Source organism: Podarcis cretensis, assembly GCF_951804945.1.
Source record: "Podarcis cretensis genome assembly, chromosome: 16".
NCBI lineage: Eukaryota > Metazoa > Chordata > Lepidosauria > Squamata > Lacertidae > Podarcis > Podarcis cretensis.
In genome coordinates, this window is record NC_137186.1 from 39,090,762 (window position 1) to 39,100,167 (window position 9,406).

Genomic DNA, 9,406 nt, shown 5'->3' on the forward strand with positions numbered 1-9,406 from the left:
TGCGCAGTGAAGTCATATCCCATGACAGATGGTTATCTCTACATTTTTAAATATGGTTATCTCTACATTTTTAAATATGGTTATCTCTACATTTTTAAATATGGTTATCTCTACATTTTTAAATAAATAACATGTCTACTTCTCCTGTCACAATTACATTTCCAGACCATAAAAGACAATGCAATACAAAATGAAAATGTGCAGTAGCTGTTTTTGTTTTTTAATTTGCAAATATAACAAGAAAAATGTTTTATAAAACATTTGCAGAGGACATTAATAAGAATATTGAATCAATCCCATTAATACAGGCACTCTGGTGGCCCAAACAGGTACCTAAACGAGATCAACAATTATAAGTCATTAGCGGCGAGTGCCCAAGTGGATAACGTAATTTGCGTTTTTGGACCTGTCAACGCCAAACGTTGGGTGAAGTCGCAACAAAATCACACTTTGGTCCAACGAGTTGAGTTTATATAAACAGAAATACAGCTAAAAATCCAAACACACCCGAAGTAATGAATAGTCAAAATAAACTACAGAAACCTTTAAAATGTGCATCACACCACAGCATACGCCAAGGTGAATGGAAAGATTTTTGAAAGGGTAATTTAGTGGCAAATTCAGAAGTGCTGGACCTCAGCGTGTCAGATTTCATCAGTACAGGCAGGTATTATATACCCAGAAAAAGTAGCAGCCCCTACCACAATCCCAATTTATTAGGTTCAACAGACAGTATGTAGATGGCAAGGGGCTGTGTAGCAGTCGGCATGTTGGGATTTGGTTTCACATTCCTGATCATCCATGTGGCAGAACGACTGCTGCTGCTGTTGCCGCCGCCGCCATTGGTGTAGAACATTTTTAGGTCCAACAGCCACATTTCCTTCGGGGGGGGCACATGCCAATGTGGGGTGGGGGCCTGTGGCAAAAGCGGGTGGGTTAATAAATATAAATATTACCTTTGCGCACAGAGTCCCAAAGAAAGACATGCTCTCCTTCCCAGCATGTTTGCACTCGTGTCTCAGCGACGTCTACTCTGGCTTGGTCATGTCCACAGAATCAAAGGCAGCAGGATCCCCAAGGATATAGTCTATGGGGAGGTGGTTTCAGGCACCAACTTGTTGGTAGACCAACTCTGTGTTACAAAGATGACTGCAAATGTGCCTCGAAGGCTGACAGCATCAACACTGCCGTGTGGGAATCCCTTGAAGATGACTGCAGTGCCTGGAGACAGGCATTCTGGTTGTGTATCCATAGCAGTGGCCAGAGGAGGCATGACCGCCGGGAGGAGCACAGAGAGAAGAAACACCATGGTACACCTGCAGCGACACAACCTTCATCTGCTCCAGCTCCAATGAAACATGTCTCTCCCATATTGGTCTCTACAGCCACAACAGGCTCTACAACCTTCTAACAGTTTGACTTCACCCGCAAAGGCGCATTCCTCCACTGTCTCTCAAGACAGAGGGATGCCAAGCAGACAAGGTGTGAACAGGGAACCAGGGGAGTATGGTTAGTATGGGAGGCAGGCAGTTCCTTGGCACTCGGATGAGATGCCCACAAGGGCCCTGGCTCAGGTTGCACCAGTCCTGGTGCTGTGGGATCTAACAGCGGTCCAGCATTGGGGTTGCTGGTCCTCTAGTCACCAGCAACAGGCTCAGAACCGGGGAACTGGCTCAGCCTGTGACACTGTAGCCTCCAGCTTGGAGTGCTGCTGCTTGCTGGACCAGAGGCTCAGACCAGCTCTGTTGAACTCAGTGGGTTCAGCTTGGGAAACATACAGTGGCACCTCGGATTACAGGCGCTTCAGGTTACATACGCTTCAGGTTACAGACTCCGTTAACCCAGAAATAGTACCTCGGGTTAAGAAGTTTGCTTCAGGATGAGAACAGAAATCGTGCAGCGGCAGCAGGAGGCCCCATTAGCTAAAGTGGTGCTTCAGGTTAAGAACAGTTTCAGGTTAAGAACGGACCTCCAGAACAAATTAAATTCTTAATCCAAGGTACCACTGTACTGCACTTTAACGAAGCATTTTCAGCCCGCTGAAATGCAACGTCTCCTTACAAATTCAAATGAGTTTGCCAAAAAAAAACCCCCAACAACTTACTATTCAAAGTGCTGCATAAAGTACAAAGCCCATCAAAGAAGAAAGAGGTATCCAATCTCTCTGATTGTTTTCCTTATTCTCTGACTTCTTCTGTGCTAATCTGTCATAATCTGTGGTTAAATTTGAGAGCCTCGTTATCACCTCATACTATTGGTGGAGCAATGAAGGTCCATCAGTTGCTCTGGTGCAGCAACAGATTAGGTCATTGTTCCTGCTAAAAAAAAAAAACCTCCTCCTCCTCCTCCACAATACCATTGGTGGTAGAAGCCTATGGGATTGTGTCCCTTCAGTTTACAAAGGCTCACTGGAGGCTCATATTCTTTTGGTCTCCATGTTAAACATGGAACTAAACTAAGACAACAGGGAATGGGCTTTCTTCCTTTCTCCATTATGTGAGAGTTTTCTTTATGTAAGTGGCTTTTATTGTGGATTCAAAAACACAAAGGGTGGATATATATGGGCACGCATGCACTCCTGCCTCCAAAGTAAAAACCATTTTGAAATCCCAGCTTCGGGAAGACAAGAGGCAGCATCAGCAAGTATAAAATCAAAACAAATCACTTCAAAGCAGAGACCAATAGACTGAAACACCATCATAATGACCCAATTGGGGGGGGGGGGACTTTTACAGATCTAAATGACTTCAAGAAAACCACTGCATAGTACAAAGTTTAAAGGACTTGGGAAAATAGGAAGTGTCTTTGCATGGTCTTGAAAAGGGGTTAAGGAAGGTGTCAGGGGAACCAATCTGGCAAGAACCTCTCTTAGTTCATTTGGGCCACTTCACCATCTTTGTCTTAAGAGACTTAAAGGCCCCAATCACTCCCTGGCCCAGTTTGGATCACAAATGTTTTTTCAGTGACTCAAAAATGTCACTGAACTCTGAAAACACCTCTTGAATGTCTGGAGAGAGGATATTGGGTGGGGGGGATGTGTGTGTAGGGGTAAAATTTGCAGCCATTGCTCCACCCCCTTTTGCCTCTGGCACAACCCACCACTGGTTATGTGGCCCCCACAAAAGTGACCCAAAGGGGAATGTGAACCTCAAACAGAAAAAGGCTTCCCCCTCCTCCCCATTGCCTAAATTCATATATCATGGCAGTCACGGTTTTCTGCATCATCATCATCCTAGCAAAAGTGCCCCCACCAGGCCTAATGGGACCAAGCCTTCTGTGTGAGCCCTCTGCTGCCACTCCCAACCTCCCATTTCTACAACCCATCTCTGCCTCTTCCCAGGATTGCCCTCATGCTAGTCTAGGCTGCAGGCACTAGGTGTGGTCCTGAACCAGTCCCACATATCTCCTGCCTTTCTCAGTTGCCCTTGGCAACAGGGCCTGGGCGGTCCTGCTGTCCGGATGAAGGCCTGTCGCACACCTGGAGCAGGACAAGGCAGCTGCTGCATCCTGAGAGGAATTAAACTTCATCAGCGAGGAGGGTGGGGTGTTTTGTAGTGCTCCTCTCATTTAAACAAAACACAGTCTCCGTGCAAATAAGAAAAATGGCTGCAACGTCAGGAAGGAGTGTCCTGAAGCAGTCTGCTCCATGATGTACTGCTTTCTATTTGCAAGGGGACGCGGGTGGTGCTGTGGTCTAAACCACTGAGCCTCTTGGGCTTGCTGATCAGAAGGTTGGCAGTTCGAATCTCTGCAACAGAGTGAGCTCCCGTTGCTCTGTCCCAGCTCCTGCCAACCTAGCAGTTTGAAAGCAGACCAGTGCAAGTAGATAAATAGGTACCACTGTGGCGGGAAGGTAAACAACGTTCCTGTGTGCTCTGGTTTCCATCATGGCGTTCCATTGCGCCAGAAGTGGTTTAGTCATGCTGGCCACATGACCCGGAAAGCTGTCTGTGGACAAACGCCGGTTCCCTTGGTCTGAAAGCGAGATGAGCACCGTAACCCCATAGTCACCTTTGACTGGACTTAACTGTCCAGGGGTCCTTTACCTTTTTACTTTCTATTTGCAGGGGGCTTAGTTGTTTTTATAAGGGACGCGGGTGGTGCTGTGGGTTAAACTACAGAGCCTAGGACTTGCCGATCAGAAGGTCGGCGGTTCGAATCCCCGCGACGGGGTGAGCTCCCATTGCTCGGTCCCTGCTCCTGCCAACCTAGCAGTTCGAAAGCACGTCAAAGTGCAAGTAGATAAATAGGTACCGCTCCAGCGGGAAGGTAAACGGCGTTTCCGTGTGCTGCTCTGGTTCTCCAGAAGAGGCTTAGTCACGCTGGCCACATGACCCGGAAGCTGTACGCCGGCTCCCTCGGCCAATAAAGCGAGATGAGCGCTGCAACCCCCAGAGTCGGTCACAACTGGTCCTAATGGTCAGGGGTCCCTTTACCTAGTAGTTTTCATAGAATTGGGCTGCATACACACCATGCACATGGAAAGCACAAAGGATTTCCCTCTCCTTCTACGTTTTAGCAGGTAATACTCTTGCTGCTGCTGCTGCTGCTGCTGCATAAAGGAAGGTTGTTTTTTTTTACTTTGTCTGGAATTTCCTGTCCTATTATAGCTAACAAGAATGCTTCTGGTTTCTTGGGAAAGGTGCATTTGAGCATCTTCTTTAATCCTTCATAAATCATTCCCCATAATTTTTTTGAGATTGCCACCACATATGGATTAATGAGCCCTCGTTGTCTAAACATTTTAAGCACAAGTGGGATCCTCTTTTGTACATTTTAACCAGTTTACTGGGCATTAAACACCATCTGAAAATCATTTTTGGATGCTTTCTCTAATTGTACAACATGCTGAAAAATTTATCGTGTTGTTCCACAGTTTTTCCCATGCTGATAGTTCTATACTGTATCTGAAATCAGACACCCAGTGAATAATTGCCTCCTTCACCAACGCATCCTTTGTTTCCCATTCCAATAAAATGCTGTAGATTCTAGATAACAATTTGTTGTTCTTCCCACGAATTATTTTCCCAAATTCTGATTATTCTTCTGCAAACCCTTTCTCTTTGTCTTTCCTGAATAACTCATTTATTTGAAAATGCTGGAACCAATATATCACAAATTCTGTAGTTTCTTCCCCTTTTTTTAGCCTTATCAAATCACCTTAGAATTGCAGAAGACCTTTGTAGGTTCCCCACTTGGGAACAGCAAGCTTTTTACCGCATCTAAACTTTTGTTTAGGGACGCAGGTGGCGCTGTGGGTTAAAGCCTCAGCGCCTAGGGTTGCCGATCGAAAGGTCGGCGGTTCGAGGGTGCGCTCCCGCTGCTCGGTCCCAGCGCCTGCCAACCTAGCAGTTCGAAAGCACCTCCAGGTGCAAGTAGATATATAGGGACCGCTTACCAGCGGGAAGGTAAACGGCGTTTCCGTGTGCGGCTCTGGCTCGCCAGAGCAGCGATGTCACGCTGGCCACGTGACCCGGAAGTGTCTCCGGACAGCGCTGGCCCCTGGCCTCTTAAGTGAGATGGGCGCACAACCCCAGAGTCTGTCAAGACTGGCCCGTACGGGCAGGGGTACCTTTACCTTTTTACCTTAAACTTTTGTTTGATGGTCTCAGGGGAGGGGAACAAATCTGCCATCTTCACCTCTCAGTCAACAGCCTTCAAAATGCCAACAGGGTCTACTGTTCCTGATTCCCAGTCTAATATCTTCATTCATAAAACCCCCAATTATGTCCAACTGGGCCAAATGGGAGGGGGTGGCAAAACAGACAAAATAATGGTTAGATTTAGAGATTATGCAGAGAGACACCACCGCTTACAGCCCAGTTGGGATACAGCTCCAGACGTTGGGCATTAAAAGATTTTATTTTTATTTCTGTATGTGTGCACTGTTAGGCCTCTCAGGCCTCCAGACCACCTGCTCACCCAAGAAATTAAAAATTGGGACAGACCCTGTATTTGGAGACACAATGGATTAGATCCCTGGTCTAATCTCCAGCAAGGCTGGGACCCAGAAGTAGAAAACTCAGCTGTAATCAGACATCCTTCGAAGAAAGCAAATGACCTCTTTGGCATGTCTCTTGGTAAACAATTCCTCATGCCCCCATTTTACAAAAGAGAAGGAAGGAAGGAACTTTGTTAATTAAGGATGTCAGGGATCTTTTGCTGGAGTGGTAATGCCTGCAAAATACTAGATATATTATTCATTCATCCATTTGTTATTTGATTCCATTTAAGAATTGCTTCCCATGATATCTCTCAAAACGATTTCACAGCAAAAACACTGACAATAAGAACAATTTAAAAACAACTCCATATGCAAAACAGCTCCAAATGTAAAAATAATTAAAATCCTGTATGTCAAAAAGATTGCAAACCATTTCACATGTCAAAATGATTACAAATCCAGTAGAGATATAGGCTGGGATAATGAACTCTACTTAAAAGCTTGTTGAAAAAGCAGCATCCTGAGCATGCTGCAAAAAAAAAAGAGAAAAGAAATAGAGACAGTTACGTTACGTTATGGGAGGGAGTTCCAAAATTGTGCGTTATGAATGTGTTTCTTTGTAACCTGGTGGTAGTTGCCTATGTGAAACTGGAAACAGAGGATGAGGTGGGTGTGTTTCAGTTCATCCTGTTTTGAAAGAGTTATTCTGTTCATTGCACAACAGAGAGGAGCTTTTGAAACAGGTTCTTGCCTGCAGGAGACAAGAGCCAAGCTGTGTCCCCTATGAAGGCAAAATCCAGCACCTTCGTGTTTTGTCTCATGGGTCAAAGACTGAATAAATCCTGGTGAGAAAGAAGGAGAGAAATTTCTTGCAGCAATTGGAAAGGGGAGATGGCAGGTTCATGAGAGGGTAAAATGACTCCCACACCTTACCCTTTCGATCTGCCCCAGGCGTGATACATACAGCAGCCTGTATGATGGCACTAATGCTGGGGGCATGGGCAGGATTGCCATCTCGCCCTCAGGATTGTGGGTGCCCACCACCGCAACACGGACGTGCAACGTCACACGCACATGCCTGCACATAGTGCATGTGACATCACACCCACTACATGCAAGCATGCATGTGTGACGTCGCTTGTCCGTGTTGCAGTGGCCACCGGCGGATCCTCTTCCTCCTCTCAGCAGCCAGCAAGGGCCCCTTTTCCGTGGGGAGGGGCTCGCACTTGGAGGTAGAGAAACTCTGCCTCAAGGTCCGAGCCCCCCTGGAGAAGGGTGCCTTGCTTGCTGGATGCGGAGGGCGGAGCTGAACTGCTTCTGTCTCGGAGGCAGCACCACTGCTGCTGGCCGGCTTTTCTCATTGACTTAGTGGGTGCCCAAGGTGGCTCCTGTGGGCCTGGGTGGGCACTCCTGGAGCAAAGAGGTTCTGTGGAGGATGTGAGCACCTGTGGTCAAATAACAAAGGTCAGCAAGACCCAGTGGTTTGTGGTAGCTTCCTTCTGAGAAATCGCCATGATGGGTGAAGTTGGGCTTGTGCAGGATTATCCTGCTAGCTTTCCCATCATCACAGGTGAGCCCAAGTGACACCTTCCATTGTGCTTTGGATGTTTTGGACCACAACTTCAGTCACCTCTGACCACTGGCCATACCAACAAAGGCTGATGGGGGCTTGTACTCCAAATCCTCTTTTCTTTTTTTTTCTTTTTTAATTTCATATTTATTAAGATTTTTGAATACAAATGCATAAATAAAAATTACTTTTATCATAACATAGTTTCGTCTCTTCTTTCCTTTGGACTCCCTCACATCTCCCACTCCCACTTACATCATTACAGAAGATTTTTTCCAAGCAAATTACCCACTTGTTTACAATATTTATCTCCGCTCATTTAAATAAAATCTAACAATTCTCCAAAAAATTTATATTTTCCTTATTTCTCACTTATCATCAAAATCAAATCTAGTTCAATGGTAGGCAGTTATTTATGATCTAGCATCCTTCTTAGCATTCAACCAAATTACAATATTTCTGTAAATAAATCTTGAATTTCCCCCAGTCCTCCTCAACCCTCTCTTCTCCCAGGTCTCGGATTCTGCCAGTCATCTCGGCCAGTTGCATATAGTCCATCAGCTGCATCTGCCACTCTTCCAGTGTGGGTAGATCCCAAATCCTCTTTTCTGTTGGGAAAGGCAGGCTCAGCGTGTCAGGCTAGGATTCTGGAGGCCAAGAATTGCTGTGTCGTCTGATATGTTCACCCACAACTTAACACACAGGAAGCTGCCTTATACCAGGGTTTCAGGCAGGGGCACTCTCAGCCCTACCCAAAGGGGTCACAGTTTGAACCTGGGATCAAATGCTTTGCCATTGAGTGACAACCCCTTCCCACTCAGGCCATGCAGCTCTGTGGGTGAAATTGGGACAGTGGTTATTCTTCAGCTGAACTCTACCTCACAGGGTTCCTGTGTGGAGAAAATAAGTGCAAAACAATCAAAGGTGGCACCTTACAAGGGCGCCGACTTCAGCCCCAGTTTATGGGTGCCCAACGGTGCCTGTGATGTAACGTGACGTTAGTGCGCCACAGCAGCACTTCCAAGGCCTTGCTGGGCCTTGGAGGTCATGCCAGAGGTGTAGTGGGAGAGCCAGTGTGGTGTAGTGGTTAAGAGCGATAGACTCGTAATCTGGTGAACCGGGTTCACGTCTCTGCTCCTCCACATGCAGCTGCTGGGTGACCTTGGGCTAGTCACGCTTCTCTGAAGTCTCTCAGCCCCACTCACCTTACAGAGTGTTTGTTGAGGGGGAGGAAGGGGAAGGAGAATGTTAGCCGCTTTGAGACTCCTTAAAGGGAGTGAAAGGCGGGATATCAAATCCAAACTCCTCCTCCTTTTCTTCTTCTTCTTCTTCTTCTTCTTCTTCCTCCTCCTCCTCCAACGCAACTTCCAGTTTCTACCAGAACTCATGTTGGACGTCTGGCAGGGCCTTGGGCATCGCTTCCAATCCGAGGTCACGTCCAAGCAGTGGAAGAGCTTCATGCTCCGGCACTGGGGGGTGGGGAGCAGGGCTGGTGTGCATCCCAGGGGCATGGCACCTCACCCCCCACCGCAGTGGCACCCCACCGGGATCACGCTGCTGGGGGTGGTGCGCTCCCCCCGCACTCCTCTTCCTCCGCCACTGCGTCTAAGGCCCCGCAAGATCTCTGACGTGACTTCTGGTAGAAACTGGAAGTTGTGTCAGAGGCTTCGCAGGGCCTCGGACATCGCCTGGGAAGTCGTGTCAGAGCCCCACGGTGTGTGTGCTAAGCCCCCACCCAAAAAAATGGGGGGAGCCTGGGGGCCTGGGGTTGGCACCAGTGGTGCCTTAAGATCCCTGGAGGAAAGGAAGGAAGGAAGGAAGGAGAACACAGAGTGTCCCAAGAACATTCCATTTAGTTTCAAGATGAGCAGGTAACAGCAAAGGTTGCAAGG